This window comes from Melospiza melodia, unplaced genomic scaffold, assembly GCF_035770615.1.
Source record: "Melospiza melodia melodia isolate bMelMel2 unplaced genomic scaffold, bMelMel2.pri scaffold_18, whole genome shotgun sequence".
Lineage (NCBI taxonomy): Eukaryota > Metazoa > Chordata > Aves > Passeriformes > Passerellidae > Melospiza > Melospiza melodia.
The window spans coordinates 3,587,768-3,610,416 of NW_026948525.1; positions in this window are offsets into that span (position 1 = coordinate 3,587,768).

Genomic DNA, 22,649 nt, shown 5'->3' on the forward strand with positions numbered 1-22,649 from the left:
TCTTAAGCACCAGGAACATGAAATGTTCCTTTCTCACTCACCTCAAGATCAGCACATCTGAATACACGCTTCAGGTGACCTGGAGTGGGCAAGGGAAAATGAACAAGTGCTGTGAGAAAACTGCCTGGGCTGCTGAATCCCACAGAAGAGAAGAAGTCAACCCAAACAGAGAGTATTTTTCTTTATCAACATCCCTCCAGGTGACATAGTTCTTTCACACAGCCAGCAAGAGATCAGGACAATAATCTTGGTTGTGCCTACACTTTGGCCAGTTTAGCCAGTAAATGAATACAAACATGATCAAGAAAATGCAAATTGTTCTTCAACACTCAATGCTTCTGTTCTGTCCAGCAGATAAAGCAGCTATGGTTCTCTTGTCTTTCAGGTACTTTTTTAAAAAAAGAAGTTGCATGCGCTAATTCCCATTAAGTTGCTGAAAACAGTCACCCAGAAAAGCTTGCCCCAAATCCCCCTGAGCTGTGGCAGTTCCATTGTGAAAGAGCACAGCAGCAGCTCCAGGCTCAGGAGCAGACACTCACTGCTTTGGCGTTTGCACTTCACTGCAAAGGGAATCACTCTTTTAGCACTCAGTCAAGGGTCAAAATAGGCAGTCAAATCCTTTCATTACAAAATTTGGAACAAAAGAAGCTTTCCCTGAGTTCTGGGGAGAACTACAAAGTCCTTAGAAGGCCTTCTGAGAAGGCCTCCCAGGCTGCATTTTGGAAGTTGTCCTGCTTGTCCCAGCAAACTGAGAAAATGACAGACTCTGCTGCCACAGACTCTCCCGTGGAGGGAATGGAAGCCCAGCAGGTTCCCCTGCAAATGCTGCCCCTGTGGCTACAGACACCCCCTTTTTAGCTGAACCTCTTGACAGGAGCTTTACCAAACCACTGGCATCCTAATGCTCTTTCTGTTTCAAAATCAGAAACTCAGCCCCCAAGAAAGAGCAGGAAGACATACAAAAGCCAGGTAAGGATACACCCTAACCTAAGTAGAATGGAAAACTCTACTTACGTGCAAAGTGTGTAACGTAATACGCGGAAAAAGAAATGCCATATGCAGCAAAAGCTGCTGTGGCCAGATGGTGAAATATTGTCATTTTTGAAAGTTGGGTAAATAGAAGAAACAAGGCTCTTGTCAGTGGGCAGCTACCCACTGACAAATACCCCAACCAGAAAAGTTCTCATCAACTGAGCAAGGCCTAGGGCTGCTCTGACACTCAGGCCTTCCGTGCACCAAGGCAACCTTCTGATGTCACGACGACAAGGTGGCAACCATGCCCTGACATCACAAAGCAAACGCTCCATGTTGGTCTGTGAGTTTATGCAAAGCAATAACCAACCTTCCCTACAGCAAACACAAAAGAGCCTGGGAAGTTTTTCTGTGTCACAAAGCAGCGCAAAAGCCCCTCATGGGCCAAACCCTGTTCAGGGATCCAAGAGGAACTCCAGGAGTGCCCCAAGCACCTACAGCCTGTACCCCAGCTGAGCACTCAGATGGGACCCAAGCAAAGGAAACCAGAACAAGACAATGGCCCACAGCATTGCACATGTGAGAAATGACTCTCACTTTTAAAATTTTAAAGGTTTAGTAAACCTTAACAAAGGACTGAATAAGGAAAAATTGCAGCATTGGGAGTCTCTGTGACTAGCAGCCATGTGCTCATCTACAAAAACGATGTTCTGCCTTTTACACCCTTAGCTCCTCTAAAAGTTTTGTCAGCCAACTTTTTCTCTGCTATCCATTGGAGGATATTACTTTCCTGCATCCTGACTGGAGGTCAGGCGTTGTTACACCCTGCCTGCTGGTCACAAGCCAGCCCTCCCTGAATGCCCTGACTACCAAGGCTATTACAAGGGGGATGGGAAAGAGGACTATGGGAGGATATATTACAATACCATCACTGCACATTTGAACATCCACATAACATCTGCTTCATAATTGTCAGAGCCAACCATTACATTATTCGTCTAGAACACACAGAACCAGGAGAGAAGCCACTGTTGGCATCACAGCTGAAATGCTTCATAACAAATCTCCCCACATATTTGCACCTTTATTGGACATGCCCAGGGCCCCAGTGCGTGTACATCTCTGCCTCTCTCACCCTTTGGCAGCAGTCGAACTGGCAGCATCTGCCCACCAGCAGCAGCTGCTCCCAGCTGGGAACGCCACTGGCGGTGCTGATTTCCAGAGGCTTCTGTGTGCCAGGGGAAGCCAAGGCAGGAGCGGGTTGAACGGTGCTGGCGCTGCTGCTGCTCTGTGCCAGAGAGCCCCGGCTGGGCAGGGCACGGTGCCCACTGCGCTGCGGGCTCCTTCTCCTGCCACAGCTGGGCACACCTGGCCACAAGGCATGACAACCTCTGGGCAAGCCAAGGGGTTTCTGGGGCTGCACTGCTCTGCACACACCCAGCACACCTGCAGCACACAATTTTAACCCTCAAACTGGTAAACCAAAGGGAAACAGCTGGAAAAGATTTCATTTTGGCCATTCTTACCTGCTCAACAGAAGTCTTCAAAATGAACATTACCAAGCAGGGCCCAAATCCTGCTGCCAGCTCAGGGTTAGAAGAGAGGCAATCCTTGATCTCAGCACTGGGTGTGTGGGGAATCACTTCCCTAACACGTGCACACCCAGCAATCTCACTTACTAGTTTGTATCCATGGATCTAAGACATATTCAATACTTTGCTGAAACTCACAGGCTAAATATTCCCCTATCACAGACATCTTTTCATTAAAATCCTTTTGTTAGGATTTTTCCTGCTGAAGCTGAGAAGTTTCAGCAACAAAGTGTAAACAATGGTTATCTACTGCTGTGGAATGTAACAGGTGGATGCATGATTGGTCTCCTGTGGATGTTTGGATTTACTGACCACTCATGGCAGAGCTGGGTCTCGCTCTCTGCCAGGAGACAGACCTTTGGTATTCATTCCTTTTATATTCTTAGCTTAGCTGGCCTTCTGACTTTTCCTTCTATTTCTTTTAGTACAGCTATAATGTAATATATATCATAAAATAATCAAGCCTTCTGAACATGAGGTCAACATTCTCGCCTCTCTCTTCATCCTGCAACCCTTGTGACCATCATCACATTCCCCTAAATTATTTGATTTACTGATTGATACTTATTGACACTTAAATCACTTCTCCGAATTTACTGACAAGAGAATAGGTGTGTCCTGTAGGTCCCTGCCGGTCTTTGACACAGGTTCAGGAGGAGACAGACCCATGCACAAAATAACCCAGGACAAAACTGGGCTTGCAAAGCAAATTCATTCTATTTGTTGCACTAGCAAATAATACATACCAAGCCCTGGATTCCTAAAAATTTGCTGAGAAGGAGGTGGAGCATGGTGCTCGGCAGCAGGGGCAGGTAGGCAGTGCACTTTCAGGACATCCCCTGGATCAAAACGCTGTGCATCTCATCCTTCTCACCCTTCCAGCTCAGAACCAGGCCTGGGATCTCCTGCTCAGGAGTGGAATTTCCCAGTTACAGCATTGGCTCACACATGCCTGGCGTGTGAGATGAGGCCAATGAATCCAGGATTTAAAAGAACTGGGTGAGTTAAAATTTGAGCAAGATTTAGTTAGGGGGAAAGAGTATGGCAAGAAGAGTAGAAATAATAGAGGATAGTTAATTTTTAGCAGATAAGGTAGTTAAGGCTAGGGTAATATATCACTTGCCTGTCTTTACTATGTTTAAAGAAGCAGGATGGGATGCGGATTCCTTTGTGACAAAGAAGAGGACCGTAGCCTGCACCTGGGCCCTGAAACTTCAGCTATAGCCAAGGGGTGTGAAAGCCTGCCAACAGGTCATAAGGAAAGAGATCAAATTGAACAAGAAGTCTTGGCCTTCATCAGAAGGAGACCATTCCCCACTTTAAAACCCACTCACCCATGTGATGTGAAAGAATCCGCAAATGTGAAGGAACTTTGGACTCAGTTATAATACATTTGCATACAAAGGGGGTAGGTGGGGTTACCTAATGAATATGTATTAGTTGTTTTGGGAATTATATGAATATGTAAGATTTTTTAGATCAGTAGAGAGACAGTGCTTCTTCACACATGTCTTCAGGAGACAACTCCTCCTGTGCCTGGCTGTAATAAAAACACCACCTCCTACCTTTAACTGTGGGGAGTTCTATTCCACACCTCATTTGGTGACCGCGGCAGGAACGCTTCCCTGCTCCAGCAAGAACATCCGAGCTCTGGATGTCTCTGGGCGCTGCCAGGACATTCCTTTCCTGGAGGCACCTCCACTCTCGGCTGCTCCTCGTGGGGGACAGACAAGACTGCTGGCACTTTGGAGAAAGGAACGTTTAACTCTGTATAAAGTAACCCGTAAGGCGTATGCAGGGGAAGGGCTGTTCACAAGTCACACAGAGATGTCCTGTGCACAACGTACGCCTGTGCAGTTTGGGCTTGGGTCTGGCTGATGGCAGAAAGGATTTGCTGTGTCAATAAGGACCTGCTAGGAATTCTGGGGGTGAATTGAGCAAATCCTGTTTTATTGCTGCTATTTTTCCTGTGTGTTGTAATTGTGGCTGTGTTTTCAGTGTGTGAATTGTGGAGAGTATTATTAATAATTGGTTAGCTGAGAAAGGCCACACTGATATAATGCCACTGGTTAAGCTGAAGGAGAAAAGTCAGCAGTCAGCAAGATAAAAGGAAGAGTCAGCAGCGACCTTGCTGCAACATGAGGATAGGGAGTTGAGATTAGTCCTGAATACATCCTAAGAATATGTAGAAAGTATCAAAAGTAGAACCATAGGAATGTAGAAGTAGGCGTAGGTGCTGATATGCAAGCTGACCAATCCTGAGCTCAACTTTTGCAATATGTATGAAGCTCATTATTAACTGTATTTAACCCGCCGTACTGATCAATAAAATCGAGCCTGTGATGATCAAAATGATGTCCTGGTTCCCTTCCGTAGACAAATGGTGGAGAATGCGGGCATAACCGAATCTCTGCCCTTTTTCTCGGATTAAAAGAAGAAGGGATTACGCCACGGTCGAGGAAGTTGGGTTTGGGTCCTTGCAGCTGGGACGGTGCCGGAATTTGAAGCACCCTTAAGGTTCACAACTGTGACTTAAGCCAATACGTGTCCGCCGGAGCCTGGAGAGCTGCAACAGCGCGCGCTGATTAATAGGTATGGATAGGCAAGCGGCATATGATTTATTTACTGCCTATTTAGAGCGGCGTGGGATAAAAGGGATAGATTTAAAAAAGGAGTTACCAGGGTTATTAGCTTATGGCCATGCTAAGGGTATCTTTTCTAATCCTCATACAGTTCATGAGTTATCAGAGTGGAGAAAGTTTGGGGAAATATTGTGGGATACAGTACTAGACGATGATAAATCAGCAAAGAAATTCGGGAAGTTATGGCGGGTGGTGTATAACATGTTACTTCAGCAGGTCTCTGAGAGAAAGGCAGCAGAAAGGGCAACAGAAGCTCATAAGAGGAATATAGGGTATGGTCGTGAAGATGATCCCCTGGCACCTTCTGTAACTAAGGTACTTATGCCTAAGAGTCCCCAGCAAAGTGGTGTGGAGGATTTTTCTATAGGCTCAGTGGAACCGTCTGCACCCTTCCTGTCAGAGGGGGAGGGCGAGTCGGATGGTGGGAGTAAGAGCAAGCCAGCTTTGCCTCCGCCACCAGCTTCAGGCGGGTCGGATGGTGGGGGTAGGAGCAAGCCAGCTTTGCCTCCGCCGCCAGCCTTGCCTCCGCCGCTTCCCCTCAGTGAGCCGGCTCCGGTTACAGCTTCGGCGGGGGAAGGGCCCATTTCCCCGCCCAAGCCGGCTCCAGCGGGGGGGCGGATTCCCCCCTGCAGGCTGGCTCCGCGTGAGCCGGCTCCGGTTTCACTGTCAGCTCCAGCGGGGGAGGGGGGGCCATTTCCCCCGTGCGAGCCAGCCTCTGCTTCACTGCCCCCACCGCGCAAAAGCTCGGTGTCTGCACCGAAGCGCCAGCAGCATAGCACCCTTAAAGGGCCAGATCCCATCCCAGGGGCGCACCGTGATCCATGGGGGGAGATGGCTAAACAGAGGAGGGAAGCTTGGGCTGCTTTGGCGAAAGAAGTAATGCAAATGGGGGATGGTGAGGCGGTGGAAATAGCTTCTAGTCTTGCATGTCCAGTTACATACACACCACAGTATGATGCACAGGGGAACCTTACGCATAATATAGCAGAATATACTCCCTTAGATTGGAAGCTGTTAATTCAGCTACGTTCTACGGTTAGTCAGTTTGGAGTAAAAAGTGAACCTGTTAGGCAAATGTTAGATTATCTTTTCAATACTCAGGTTATATGTCCTAATGATTTAAGAGGAATAGTTCGGTTGATATTCACTCAGCATCAGCAGTTATTGTTTAATGCACATGACCCATTACATGGATTGACAGTAGAGGAGCTGATGGGCTTAGGGGCATATTTGCGTACAGAGGCACAGATGATATCGGGAGAAGATAAACTTAGAGAGTCTATGCGGTTAGTGCGTGCTGCAATAGACATGGTTAAAGAGCCAAGAGGGTTACCGGCTTATATGAGCATTAAACAAGGTAGAGAAGAATTATTTGGAAATTTTATCGATAGAACAGCTACTGCTATAGATCGGGCTGGTGTTGCAGGGCGCTATTGAAGCAGTGTGCTTTGCAAAATAGCAATCCAGCAACCCAGAGAGTGTTGACTACTTTAGGGGCAAATTGGACTATTGAGGAAGCATTAGAGCGAATGGCATTAATGCCAACAGCTTCACAGGCATTTATAGCTGAAGCCTTAAAGGAATTATGGATTGGGGTTGCAAAAGCAAGCAGAGTCCACTCAAAATCAGGTGCTAGCTGCTCTTGCTCCTCTCCGAAACGGCTCACTGGCATTCACGCAAAGAGGCTCGAGACCATTCATCACACAAGTCGCCGCCGTGACATTGGAGACACCAGCTGCTGCCGTGACATCGCTGCTACCTCCTGTCTGCAACCCGCAACAACCGGGAGCCTCGGCTTGGACTTAGCAGCAGTAGACGTCACACTAATGACGAACCGGCCTGAGAGGATACCCACTGGAGTAAAGGGTCCTCTTATATTAAATGGACAAACATGTGGAGCATTATTGCTGGGACGTTCCTCTATAACTATGTAGGGATTATTTGTTTTGCCTGGTGTTATCAATGCGGACTTTACAGGGGAAATACAAATTATGGTTTACACCCTTTATCCTGCGATTAAAATTACAAAAGGACAACGCATTGCACAATTGGTACCACTGTCACAAATGACATCAGGAATACAATCATTTACTGGGCAAACACGGGATGAAAAAGGTTTTGGCTCTACTGGTGTTACACTTTTAACTGTGGATTTACAAAATAGACCAAAACAAAAGGTTGAAATTACTTATGGGCATCAAAGCATAACCCTTTATGGATTATTGGATACAGGAGCAGATACTAGCATCATTTCTCCAGAAGCGTGGCCACAACATTGGCCCCTATTCCCATCATCAAACATGCTCACAGGAGTAGGAGGATTTACATTGGCAAGCAGATCGCTGTCTTTGTCTGTGTGCATTGAGAATCAACAAATATCTGCTGTGTTTTCAATTGTTCAACTGCCTCCTACAGTTTCCTGCTTAATTGGAAGGGACATTTTAACACAATTGGGAGTGGTGTTAACTAATCAGCACCCTTTGGGGTAATTGCCATTGCTTGGACTTTCCCCATTCCACTCACCTGGAAAACGGATACACCGGTGATGGTTAAGCAATGGCCATTAAAAGGGGAGAGTCTTATGCATGCCCATGAATTGGTACAGGAACAATATACAAAAGGGCACCTACGACTGTCCACAAGCCCTTGGAATACACCTATTTTTGTAATCAAAAAGAAATCAGGGAAATATCGTTTGATACATGATTTGAGGGCTGTAAATGACCAAGTGGAACCAATGGGGGCCTTACATCCTGGTCTTCCAAATCCAGCTATGATCCCAGAACACTGGCCACTTTTAATTATTGACCTAAAGGATTGTTTTTTCACTATTGGCCTGCATCCTGATGACATGAAGAGATTTGCTTTTACTTTACCAGCAATAAATCGTGGAGAACCAGATAAAAGATTTGAATGGACGTCTCTTCCGCAAGGCATGCGCAACTCCCCCACTTTATGTCAGCTTTATGTTGATGCTGCATTACAGCCACTACGTCGCAAATGGCCAGCAACTATAATATATCATTACATGGACGATATTTTGTTTGCACAGCAACAGCCATTCTTCTCTTTACAGATTAACACCATTAAAAATACTCTTGCTGCATATTCACTTGTTATTGCTACAGAGAAAATTCAGACTACAAGGCCCTGGAAATATTTGGGACGGACTCTGACGGATCAAATAGTAATACCACAAAAATTGGAATTACAATTGGACAATAAAACTCTACATGATGCACAGAAGTTGCTGGGAGACTTACAGTGGCTGAAGCCTATTGTGGGAATACCAAATCATTTATTAGAAGCCCTACGGCCTTTGTTAAAAGGCGTGGACCCTACTACTCCTGTACACCTGACAAAGGAGCATCATCTTGCTTTGCAGCAAATTAGTAACTGTGTACAGCAAGGGTATGTGTCTCGTCGACAACTCGACCACCCCATTGACCTTACTATCTGGAATAGCCCTTGCCACTTGCTTGGTGCTCTCTCTCAACTACAAAAGAAAACGGAGGAGATACGGGTGTTGGAATGGTTGTCACCACCACTACAGCATAAGAAAACAATATCTTCAAAAATTGAACAATTGGCTGCATTAATAAAAAAGGGGCATCTCAGAATTCTTGAAGTGGATGGTAGAGAACCTGCTACTATTAGATTGCCTATGGAAAAAGAAACCTTGGACTGGTACTTGATAAATTCAAAGAATTTACAAGAAGCATTATTGATGTCACCTGCTAAAGTAGAGACTAGTAAATTAGTGCCTAGAGTTTTGCAATGGATGACAGAATGGAACTGGATCACTTGACCTTTGAGAGAAGAACGCCTCATAGAAGGAGCTATTACAGCTTTTACAGATGCAGGAAAGAAATCAAGGCGTGCTGCTGTTACCTGGCAAGAAAAGGGACAATGGAAGCATCAACTCCTCACAGCAGACCCTGCAGATAGCTTACAAACTCTGGAATTGTTAGCAGTAGTATGGGCGGTGTCCAACTTACAGGAGCCTTTAAATGTGGTCACAGACTCTATGTATGTTGCAGGAGTAGTCAAACGAATAGAGGAAGCAGCAATTAAGGAAGTGAATAATAAACGATTGTATGAGTTACTGATACAGTTAAGGAAGGCTTTACGAGAAAGAAATGCAGCATATTCTGTGATTCATATTAGGAGTCATAAGTGGTCTGAAGGTCTAGGAGAAGGGAATGAACATGCAGATAAATTGGTTACCCTACCCATTGATAATTTTTGTCCTATTGACAAGCACACATTGGCCAGAGAAGCACATAGTAGATATCATCAAAATGCAAGAGGTTTAGCAAAACACTTTGAGCTGAGTTTGTCAGAAGCCAAGGCCATTGTCAGAGCATGTGCAACATGTAGTTATCATAATGGTGGGATAGGTCTAGGCATCGGGGTTAATCCTCGAGGTTTAGAAATAAATGAGAAATGGCAAATGGATGTTACACACATAGCCAGATTTGGTAAAGTCAAGCATGTGCACGTCACCATAGATACATATAGTCATTACATATGGGCTACGGCTCAGGCAGGACAGAAAGCTATACAGGTTATCAGACACCTGTTAAGTTGTTTCACTGTTATGGGAGTTCCAAAGAGTATCAAAACAGATAATGGTCCAGCTTATGTAAGTGCTAGGGTTCGGAAATTTTTGAAACAGTGGTCTGTTAAGCACGTGACAGGTATTCCACACTCTCCTACTGGACAGGCAATAGTGGAAAGAGCAAATGGTACCCTTAAGCAGTATACTGAAAAACATCAAGATTTGGCAGATCCACAAGCATGTTTGGCTAAGGTTTTGTATGTGATTAACCATTTATGCATTTTTGGGGAAGATGATACCCCCCCTGCAATGAAACATCATCCGAGGTCAGGTCAGGAAAATACTAAGGAAACAGAGGTCTGGGTTAAGTATAAAAACCCAAGTACAGGATTATGGGAAAAACCTGCAAAAGTATTATATTGGGGTCGGGGGTATCTTTGTGTTTCCTCACCTACAGGGCCTTTGTGGGTGCCTGCTAAGTGGACTAAACCTGTTTTCGATGCAGCCTCTGGTGGATCGCCTTACGGAGGAGTACAGGGAGCGACTGGGGAAGAAACTGCTTCTAGTCCTACAACCACTACTGTTTCAATTGAAGGGGCACTCGGAAGCGGTGGACAGAGCACTGACACGTCACTACCGGACGGCCCAGGAGTTGATTCGTTTCATTGACTCATTATCAACTTTTCACTTAACAGATCCAGCGAAACTACATTGCCTTGACTGTCACAATCCACATTGTGCTGCCTGGAGAGCTCTACATTGTGGGGGTTGTGAAAGAACTTTTTGGATAGAACAATCATTATTGTGGGATTTGTGGTGTCACACTTGTGAACACGAGCACATGTGGGGAAAAAGCTGGCAAGATGAATTAAGGAGACAAACAGGGCAAAACGCATATATAGCTTTAAATCTTTATGAGTCTCCTGAACAGAAAATTCTTGCTTATTATCGATGGGAAGTACAATGTATTGTAAATAGAATTAAGGTTCAAAGTAAATCACGTATAGTTTCTATAAGGTGTAGGAAATTAGTGCCTTTAACACAGCATTCAGTTGTAGGACCCTTCCAAGGGGATCCTGATAGAGCATTAGATTGCTGCATTGACAAGTTGGAAAAATTGAGTTTGCAAGTGGCAGGACCAGTAAAATCAGGAGCAGCAAGATTGAAGACAGATAAGAAAAGGAAGGCAAATAGGAAACGGTCTCATTTGAATAAGGATATCAGTGATTGCTAATTAATTTTCTATGATTAGAACAATTTTACAGTTGTGTGACCCTCAGGAGGATATAGTTGTTGAGGAGGATAACGAACAAGAACTATGATTACGAAATAAGATACGCCTTGTGTTAAAGAAAGACCTTGAGCTGTTAGCCTCATATAGTAAAAAGGCTGAAGAGGCATTGTGATCACCACCATTGAATTGGTTGCTTTGGATTGAAGAACCAGACTTTTATACTGGTCCTTACTTAGATTCACTTCCTTGTTATGTTTGCAAAAAGGATAAGGATAAGTGCTATGCATGGGTAGCTTTGCATTGTGCAGATTGTAATCAGGTTTATTGGTATTCACAGAGGTCACTAGGATATTTATGGTGTGCACCTTGTTTTGGAAAGTGGATTCGAAATTTTTTCTGGGTTAGAGCTCTTGAACAAAGTACTGGCCTGCCAGGACGGACAGGATTACAGCTTTTTGAGAGTGCAGAACAAGTGGTTATAGCATATCTTAGGTGGAAGTTGCAGGAAAACCTTAGAATATTTGAAATTAATAAAGCCTCACGCATCATAGCCGCTCGCTGTAAAGCTGATTTGCCTTCAAACTTATCTCATGCTATACTTGTGAGCAAGGATGCTGATTTAGAATTAGATTTGTATATTCAAAAATTGACTCAGCCTTACAATAGACAATCTAGCAAACCAGGGAAAAGACAGCGAAGAAAGGAAAAACAAAGCAAGCAGAAGGAAGGAAAGGAGAAGCAAAGCAAGCAGAAAGAAAAATGAGGTTTGTTCTTGTTATACTGCTCAATGCTGTAGCAAGTGAAGCAGTAGGAGTAACACACTTTAGTCAACCAAGGGAAAATTTATGGGTAACGCTTGCTAATCAAACTAACCAATCATCACTTTGTCTTAGTCTTGGAGGAGTCACTAACCCATTTCGAACATGCCTGGTGGGACTTCCGGTGTGGTCTCCTGGAGAATTTTGTAGTTTGATAAACAATCAAACCTTATGCATGTCTAACATGTCAAACATCACATTGCCAGTACAACAAGGGTATACTGCAGGTCAGAGTGATGGCTATCGTCAATGCTTACTAATCCAATAACTTAACACCTCTTTGCATTCTCCTCCTGAAGAACTGGATCTTTTTGGAAGTACAAACGCCAGTATATCTAACACTACAGCTGGCGGATGGTTTAGCTTCAAACTTTCGGATGCTCAGAATTTAAACCAACCTAAAGAAACATGGGCCACCCTAGATTCATCCCTGAATGTGAGTGAATTCTCTCCACAGCATTACAGTCAATGTAATGGCACAAATATCACAGCACCAATGAAATTACCCACAGGAATATTTTTGATTTGTGGGGACAGGGCATGGAATGGTATACCAGCTAAACCACAGGGTGGACCCTGTTTTTTGGGAAAATTGTCACTGTTTCACCCTAATGTGTCCTTGCTAATGCAGCTGAGTCAAAATTCAAACAGGAAAAAACGTAGCATACATGACTTAGACTGCAGCCAGATAGGAGATCCACGGTTTTGGGGCACATTCAAACAGGTGGTGGTTTCAACTATCTTGCCAGGAGGATCTGCCAATAAAGCCATGAATTTAGCAAAACAATTAGGATGCTGGGCAAGGGATGAGCTGAACAAGACATCACAAATTCTAGACATGCTAACTGCAGATGTGCAAAGTATTAACCATGCTGTTTTGCAAAATAGAGCTGCTGTAGATTTTTTGCTCTTAGCACAAGGGCATGGATGTGAAGAGTTCGAGGGAATGTGTTGCATGAATCTGTCTGATCATTCGGTGTCCATTCACACTAAGATAAAAGAATTACAACAGGGACTTCACAAACTTAAGGAAGAAGACGGTTTAGGAACTGACGAATGGCTTAAAGGCTTAGGACTTGGACCGTGGCTGAGGAACCTTGTGATCTATGCTATAGGCCTGCTGGGTGTAATTTTACTGTTTTTGCTTATTTTGCCTTGTATCTTTAACTGTATCCAAAACATGGTCAGCCGTACAATAGCAAAAACATGGCAAACTAATCTCCTTGCACAAGAAGAAAACAGGGGAAATGTGGAGAGATTTATTCATAATTGGTTAGCTGAGAAAGGCCATACTGACATAATGCCGCTGGTTAAGCTGAAGGAAGAAAGTCAGCAGTCAGCAAGCTGAAAGGAAAGGTCAGCAGTGACCTTGCTGCAACATGAGGATAGGGAGTAGAGATTATTCCTGAATATATCCTGAGAATATGTAGAAAGTATCAAAAGTAGAACCATAGGAATGCAGAAGTAGGCATAGGTGCTGATATGTAACTGACCAATCCTGAGCTCAACTTCTGCAATATGTATGAAGCTCATTATTAACTGTATTTAACCCGCTGTACTGATCAATAAAATTGGGCCTGTGATGATCAAATTGATGTCTTGGTCTCCTTCTGTCGACAGCAACGGTTTCCTGCAAGTTAATCAGAATTAGTGCATGACACTGAGTGAAAAAAAAAAAAAAGAGTACCTGAAGGAGATTTCAGAAGCTGTCTTATGTGTTTGGTAGAACAGGAGCATTGAGTGTTAAAGAACAATTTGCATTTTCTTGATCATATTTGTATTCAATTACTGGCTAAACAGGCCAAAGTGTAGGCACAAGCAAAAAGATTGTCCTGATCTCTTGCTGGCTGTGTGAATGAAATGTGTCTCCTGGAGGGGTGTTGTGAAATGGGAAATCATCTCTGTTCGGGATGATTTGTTCTGTGGGATTCAGCAGCCCAGGCAGTTTTATGAGAGCATCTGGTTCATTTTCCCTTCTCACAACAGGTCACCTGAAGCATGTATTCTGCAGTGCTGAAGATCCTGAGGTGAGTGAGAAAGGAACATTTCATGTTCCTGGTGCTTAAGCATTGTAGAGGAAGATGTGAGCTTGGCCAGTAGCAATAGACTGTACAGGGCCAGCTAAGAAGGCCAAAAGAAAATCCATATTCATGCCTGTAACAAAAATAATAACGACAGAGATAGATATTTTTAAATTTCCTTCTCAGAGTTTGAAGAACTAAAAACCTAGTTTTGAAAAGAGAACAATGCTTGCAGACAGCAGATAGGGCAAATTTATTTAAGAGCAATTTCCTGTACAGTTGAATTAGATCATTTTAATTTAAACAGAGTGACTTAGAATCCTATTCCTATCAAACTTTATGATATCTACTTGGAACATGAGGTGGTAGAACAGGAAGGCCATCTTGCAATGGTGCATGCAGTATCTGAAGTGCAATGGGCACCTTTGTGGCTGGGGAGCTGCGTGGGCCCAAAGGACGCAGGGCTGGCGGCCGTGAGCAGCTGAAGAGGAGGCAGCGTGGGGCCAGGGGGCCCAGAAGGCCAAGGGCACGGTGGCTGTGCCAGCAGCAGTGGGGCAGCAGGAGCAGGGCAGGGAGCGTGGCCTGTGCTGGGCAGCGCTGCGGCCACAGCTGGAGTGCTGTGTGCAGCTGTGGGCCCTGGGAAGCAGAAAGTCATGGAGGGGCTGCAGCGTGGGCACAGAGGGACAGGGGAGCTGGGCAAGGGGTGCAGCACAAGGCCAGTGAGGAGGTGCTGAGGGAGCTTTAGCCTGGACAATGGGAGTCTCCTGAGAATCTCCTCAGTACATTCAAATATTTAGCCACTTTTGGACTTGACTTTCCCTCTCTTTTTTTATTGTTATTTTTGCTTTACTTGGAGGAGGAGGCTTATTAATTTCCTTTTTCTCCCAGCTAAGATTCTTCTGCAATTATTTCCTGCCCTTATACAGCACTGGGACTGGTTCTGCTCCAAGTTTCTATTCCAAGGTGTCACTTCTGGGGAATGCAGTATTTTTGCATGAGAACTCATCATTTGGTGCAGGGATATTGATGCGGAAGGAGCTTTTGTGGTTCTAGGCCAGCCCCTATGGCCTTACAGATCATCTCGAGCTTAACAATGCCAGTGAGTTTCTGCAGCCCAGGGAATCAGTATGTGTTGTGTTTGGGAATTGAGCAGGAAATCAATGCCCTTGCATTCCAGCTGGTGCTCAGAGATCACAGGGGCTAGGAGGGGCTGGGCTGCATTTCTGTTTCCAGCCACTTCAGCACCACCAGTGTGGTCGAGTCCAAGAGAAGAACTTGCCCGAGCACAGATGCACAAAGAGTGCAGTTCCCAGCAATGCTCTGGGTGTCTGGTTGCATTCCATAAGGACCTACATGCTCCAGATTCCCCAAGAGTGTGCGTTACTGAAGCAACAGGAGAGCAAGTTCAGGATTGTAGCTGAGTGAGGCACTGGCTACCAAGTTCTGATGTGTGTAGCAACAGAGAGGACAATAAAGAGAGATTTCAGTAATGAGATCTGTCTGTCTATCTATGTATCTATGTATCTATGTATCTATCTATCTATCTATCTATCTATCTATCTATCTATCTATCTATGTAACATTTACATAATTGAATCTTCCTGGCTCTGGTCCAAGGCAGTTGGAGGTGTAAAGCTCACCTAAAGCATCCCTTTCAGGAGAGGATTAGAGACATGCTTCCTCGACCAATTCTGAGCAGGCGGAGATGTTTTCCCCTCCAGATCTGGTGGGTTTTTTTCCCCTCAGAGTTGTTTTCCTCCTCCGGCCTCTTCTGCCCTCAAGTCCCCAGTTAATTCTATAAATTTCTGTCAGTTTCTCGGCTGTTTAGGTGGCCTGGAAAGGCCCAGGGTGGCCTTGGACAGCCCGGCGCTTCAAAGGATGAGAAGAGACTTCTGATCTTTTCTCGGTCTCGGTGTTTATTAATTGTTTATCTAAAAGATTTTCTTTCGGCCCAACAGAGGTCTGCACAGCAAGCCAGCCATGAGCACACTGCGAGCCCCCGGGGTGGTCACTTATCTTTATACCCGAAGTTACGTATACAATATTTATAATTTTTCCCCAATACCTTCTACCCTTATTAACCGGTGCACTCCTAGTAATAACCAATCCCAAAGTGCCACCATCACCACAGAAGATGGAGGCCAAGAAGAAGAAGAAGAAGAACAGGACACGCCCCAGTTCCTCCATCTTACTTCTTCAGACCCCCCTGTACAGAAATCCTAAACTCTGTGTTTTACACTCTAATTAACTTATCCCTTCACCATTCACCCAGTGAAATCCTCCTATCCTCATACAGGTGTCGTCTCCTGTGTAGGATCAAAGTCCAGCCACCAGACACTTCTGGCAACATTCCAGGACTCCCGAGCCCCCCAAGGGTGTTCTCGGCCACTCTGCACCTCCATCCTGAGGTGCTGAGATCCCACAAATTTCTGCCTGTCCTAGAGAGGTGCAACAATTCCATGTTTAGGTGGTGTTTGGTGACTCTGGTCACAGATGCATTATGTGACACATGGTTTCCTTCACTGGCATCCCCAGGGCTGTGTAAGTGCATTCGTTCATGGGGCCTTAGGAGAGTCTTCTCTTTCCCCCAGCAGCAGCAGCAGCAGGGAGCGGTGGCAGGGTCAGGACGAGGAGGAGGTGGCTGCCCTGGCCCTTTGCTCCCGGGCTCCAGGCCAGGAGGGCTCTGGCTGCAGCAGGGCGCTCTTCGGGCAGCCCCTGGCAGCCTCTGCACGGAGCACGGTGCGCTGCCCCATCCTGCTGGTGCCACTTTTCTTCAGCAATACCCTAGCTCCTCTTCACAAGGAAAAAACTCCAGCAATCTAAAAAGAGATCATTCAAGTACAGTTCTATCTGCCTTTGTATTGTAGTTCAGGGCATGTATTTTTTGGTCTATAATTTCATGATTTTTATGAAAACATGCATTCATATCTTCACATTTTTGTGGTTTTAATTATTCATATACCTAAACACTCCATTTTAAACTCTTGATTTATTGCAGTTGGTAATTTTGAGGTAGTGTATTTTAAAATGTCACAAAACAACACCTTTTGGGTAGTTTTTCTCACTCTTAAAAAAAAAACCCATACGCCATTTTAGTCTCTGTCTCTCCAAGTTGGTTCGTATCGGCCCATTTTTAATCAGGGCTACAATACTTATATAGGATTTAGAGAGGTCCAATGAAATGCACACCAGTGATTCCTCTTGTGGAATATCATGGCCCCACCGTAAAGCCTCTATTTACTTTTTTTTTTCTCTCATTAGCTCAACTGCAAACACGTTTAGTTGCAAACTTACACAAGATGAGCAAAATCAAAATGATGTGAGGGGCCTTTGGGAGCTCCTTGCTGATCTTTGTGCTTCTTCAGCTGAGCAAGGCTCTGATCCAGGCAAAGAGATTGCACTTAGTGCTACACAACCATTTGCTGGAACTCTGCTGATTTCTAGGAACAGCTGGAGGCCTCTATCTCCCCAGGATGTTTTGGCTGAGCCAAGCTTTGCTGGGTTTTGGCTGCAAATACCATTGCCCTTGCTTTCTTATATCCACAAGTACCATGGCTGGGCAAAAACTGCCACGAGGGGCATCTTCCAAAGGCACTTTGGTCTGGAGTTTGTGAATGAACAAGAGCCTCATCCACTTCCAAACCACATGAAAAAAATTAATGAAAGAGAACTTCCCATCTTTAACAAACAACTGACAATTCAGAAGTGGATCTAGAGTTTCTTTACGCAATGAAAAGGAAGGCAATCTTCCAATGGAGTTGTGCTTTCACGAGTTTTTCTTCTGACTCCCACTCACAGCTGGCACTGGAAAAAGTCACGTCCCTGCAAATGTCAGTGCCTTCTGTCTGCCATCAGTTGTTTTGCTGCAACAATCAGAACAGGCATCAGGCTGGAGAGAGGCTCAGCTGATGCTAGGAACAGGAGCTGCCCCAAGGAGAAAAAAGACATGAACTTTTACCTCCCAAACCCATCTCCCCAGAGGCTCAAGCAGGATTCCTCTGGTTCCCAGAAATACAAAGAAATAGGACTGAGAAGACCCTTTGCAGCTAAGTGTTCATGCCCAAGACTTTGCTGATGCCATTTGGGTTTTGCCTTTTTTCTTTTCTGTCTTTTCTGTATTCCTTGCACATCAATTTAGAGTTCTGTAGGCTACTCGATTAGTGACTACTTTTCCCAGTCCTTTTCCATGGCCTTTACCTAAGCAGAAAGACAAACTTCCAGAGCTCCAAGCGCCAGGGGGTAGAAGGCCCCAGTGTTATCTGGGTTCTTCCTGGGATAGACCCCTCCAGGGAGCTGGTGGACTCACCATCCCTGCAAGTGTGAGATGCAAAGCTGTGTTTCATGTCAGGTACAACCAGGTGAAGTATGTACTTGCGAATGCGAAATGTGTCGACATGGACAATGGGATAGTTGCGAATTCTAATAATAGCTGAGGAAAATAAAGCATGGAAAAAGGCCTATGAACCTATCTTTTGTCTGCAATTAACCCCGGTTGATTTAGGAGCATTGGAATTAAGGTGTTAAGGATGTTGCTTTTTGCTTGCATTTAGTCCATAAAAAAAAAAAAGGCTCTGCAATAATAACCTTTTGAAGTATAATTTTAGAATATTACTTGTATCCTTGAAACTGTAGCTTTGGAATATATGTAAAGGAAATATGCATATCTCACGCCCTAATGAAGCAGAGAAAAATAGTTTGAGAAAGGAGATAAACATCACCTCAAGGATTTATGGGTTCAACCAAGGGAAGCTGGACATCACTGTTATGAGATTTAGAGTCTCCGCAACTAAAAGGTGGACCCACATCTGTGGAGCTGGACTCCACCAAATCGGATTCATCTTTCTTCTTTCGCAAACTGGACCGTCACCATCTGGGGATACTCCTTTGAAAATACATCCTGAGAAACTAAAATCACAATAGTGTATAGAATTGTGATGTAATGATTTGGAATAAAAATTGCTGATGAGTAAAAATTGGAAATAGAAACTGTTGAAAAAAAACTGATGAGTACCCCTATATATACCGGTAACCATCAATTATTGGCATGCAGTCAGAGGGAAAACTTCCCCCACTGTACCCAGTGCTGTTTTGCTCATACTTTACCATATTAAATAATAAATTGGTTTCTGCTTGAATATTGGCCTAGTCAAGCTTCTTATTCATAACACAAGCCTTTAAAAGAAGACTGGATGTGGCACTCGGTGCCATGCTTTAGTTAAGGTATTAGGCCATAGGTTGGACTCAATCATTTTTAAAGTGTCTGTCTTCCAAGCCAGTGATTCTGTGATTCTGTGATTGAGGCAGCTTTTCCTGCAGCCCTGGAAAGGGCTGTGGGGGCCCTTGGCCAAGGACAGCGATCAGGGCTCATGGAAAAGAAGCAAAGGGCTCAAGGCAAAGGCTGATAGGGCAGAGCTGCCCCAGCGCAGCCCAGAGTGAGCCTCACGTCCTCCTCCTCACCCTGCGCCCTCTGCGCTGCCCTTTGCGGCGCCAGCGGCTCCTCTCGCTGCGGGGCTCCAGGGCGTGCTTGGGCCGGGCCCCTCGTCTTCGGGTAGCGCCGGAGCCTCGGAGGCGAGCGGCTGCTGCTGCGGCCGGCAGGGGAGAGCCGCGGCTGCGGCCCCGGGCACGGTGAGCTGCTGCTATGGCCGGCTCCTGCCGCGGCTCCTGCCTCTGCTCCGGCCTCTGCTCCTGCCCTGTGCGCACAGACACGGCCGAGGGCTGCCCGGCAGCTCCCTGCCGCTGCTCAGCGGGCCCGGCCGGGCTGCTGCTCTCTGCGGCCTCTGCCCGCCACTGCCGGCCCCGCCGCGCTCCCTCCTGCCTCTGCCTCAGCCGGACCCACACGGGAGGCAGCACATTGCGGCCGGCTCGGAAAAGCCCTGCCCGCAAACCGCCCGCCACGGCCTCGGCCTCAGGGCACAGGCTGCCGGCGTCCTTGCAGCTGAGAGCTGGCCCGGGCCGCCTGCCGGCCTCGGCCACAGCTCCCACCTGTTTCTCCATGGCCGCGGCTGCTCGGCACAGCGGGCTAAGTACAGCCAGCGCCAGCAGCAGCTCCTCACAGGCCCAGGCCCTTGGTCGCTCTGAGTCCTTCTACCCCTGAATTCCAGCCCTGAGGGGCTTGGCATCCCAGTGCATCTCCTGGGGACAGCAGAGTTGGCCGCTGAGCTCAGCCCATGGTGACACCACCAAGTGACCAATGGAAAATTCACCAAGTCTTCATCAGAGACAAGAGAAACCTCCCATGGTGCCTGGCAACCTGAAGCAACTGCCAATTCCAGATCATTCTATCCATGTAGGAAAAGAGGCTTTTACATTAAAGCAGAAAAGAGTTATCTAAAAGGAGGGCATGAACAAACAAGAAAGTTATTTGGACTCATGCTTCTTGTGTCTGTTAAAAAGGCCAAGAAGATGCACTCCTTGCTCTTCTGACACAGCTCTCTCTGTTCATGATGTGCGGGCAGGGAGTGCTGATGATGTCCAGGAGCTGATGCAAGGGACAGGGACAAGGATGCAGCAGGCACAGTGCCAAGCTGACAGAGGGATAATCTCTGGCAGTGGCACTGAAGAAGAGTTTGCAGGCAGCACAGAAAATGGCTCTTTGTTTCACCTCTTCTTTCAGTGCTGCTAAGAATGTAACATGGAGCAAGCTGGGAACACCAGAGCCTGGAGCCCTTTCCAGGCAGGGCTGCATCAGACACAAACCAGCAGGGGACTGAGGAGCCCCTGGGTGGCAGTGAGCAACCTCAGGCTCTGCTCACTGCTGGTGGCATTTTCTATTGAACCATCTCCAAGGACTTCTGTTGTGCTCTGTATTTCTAAGGATTTTCCCCCTTGGTTTTTTTTGGTTGTCTCCTACACCTTTTTTCTCCATATTTTCCTACCCTGTCAGCAGCAGCCCCTGGCCAGAACTGGCACTAAAATATCAGCAAAGCAGCTAGGAACAACAATGGGTGGAATCCTGAGGCTCAGGAATTCATGCCAGATCCCTGCCTGTACCTTATGCTTTGTCAGGACCTCCTTCTCTGTGCAGAAAGTAAGGATTGGTGGAGTTTTTTTGTCAAAGAGTTCCTGAAAAGCAAATGTTGTGCTAAGTTTCTCAGGAATGTATCCGTTAAGTTCATTGCCGGCAAACAGAAAGTAAGGCCAGGGTAGCAGAGCAGCTGGGAGCTGGTCACTCCTTGCAAAGGGCTGGTGTAGGATGTGGGAACAGCACGTTCCAGGAGGGGCGAGCAGGGTCAATGTGCTCAAGGTGCTGCCAATGAGGTTTGTGCTCACTTGCAGAATAGTCAGGAGTGGTGAGCACTGGAAGATCCAGCTGCAGTCCCCATCCATGTCCCTTTCAGGGCTGGCTTTAGGGTGTCTGCAGCCTGGATCCAGAGCGCCCTGGGGGGCTCCTGAGGCTGCCTTTGCACTCAGGGTGAGGATGCCCAGGAGCCCCTGAGGCCGGCAGTGGGGAGCAGGGCTGGGGCTTGTGGCCTGGCAGGTGTGGCTCTGGGGGCTGTGACATGCCAGGGCATGGGTCACTGTCACTGCCCTCCGCAGCCCTGGCTAGCTCTGTGATGCTCCAGGGACAATGGCAAGAGTGGGGAACTGGCTAGGTTGGGGTTTTGCCTGAGCCTGAACCTCTAAGCCAAATGCCGAGCAGTAGAGACTCCTGGAGGGCCGAGTGAAGGAAGCAGAGGAGGCTCTTCTGCAGTGTAAAGTGCAGCAAATTCATCAGGAGAGACCTGGGAAGGTGCTATGTGGAAGAATTCCCAAAAGGAACAAATGTTGAAAGATCCCTCAGCACCCCTGTGCACGGGTTTTTAAAACCTTTCAAAACAGGGGGTGGACACCATATAGTAACCAATAAGCAACTCTTGGGGTGTGGTTTTGAGGGCTACAACAAATCAGAACAAGGGGAAGAGAGAGCATTGGGACCGGGATTGGATCTTGGGGTGAGGGACAGGGAACTTTCTGGGACAAAGGGTAGGGTTTGGGCTGAGGGATGGGGCAAAGGGGCTGGGTTGTCTTGACAGACAGGGAAAAATCTGGTGAGGAGGGAGGGCATTCCTTGAGGGACACTTGGGTAAGAGAACACAACATAGGGGAGAGACTAACTGTAATAACTTGGGGAACATTTGAACATGTCACTATATAACAGAACATTTGACTCAATAAACTAACACACTGCAACACAGAAATTCAGGCTTTCAGCAGCTGAGAGGTGGCACTATTAGAACCCGCAGCAGCTGGTGAAAGCCATCTCTGTCCTTCAGGTTCTTGCTGTGTGGGAAGGTGCTGCGAGTTGTGGTGGCTTCACTCCCCCTTTGCTGGGAGGATGATCTGTACCAGGGCAGAGCAGAAAGCTGCCATGGTGAGCAGAACATGCTCAGAGCATTACAGTTCAGAGAATGGCACTGCCCCTGAAGGGCAAAAAGCTTGAAAGCATAGAATTCTGTGCAGAACCGTTGCACAAATTTTCTCTTCTAGAACATGCCCATTTTTGTATACTGTAGATGAATACTCTGGATTTTACAGAATACATGGGTTCTTTCTTAAGGTTTTTTGGAAAAACTCTCAAGTTTATTTCTGTTTGTATTTTACATCCAGCATGCATACAGGGTTTTTTTTTGTTGTTGTTATTATTTTTATTTAGTAAATACTTAGGGGAAAAATACATAAGCATTCTTTAATCTTTTGGGATATTGTGATTAATATTCTTAGAAAGAAAACCTTGTTGAACAAGTGTGAAAACACAGAGAGAGAGAAAAGAGCATAAAAGTCTTTTAGAACAGGGTGTGTAATAAGGACTGCAGAACGGAGTAATTCCTCC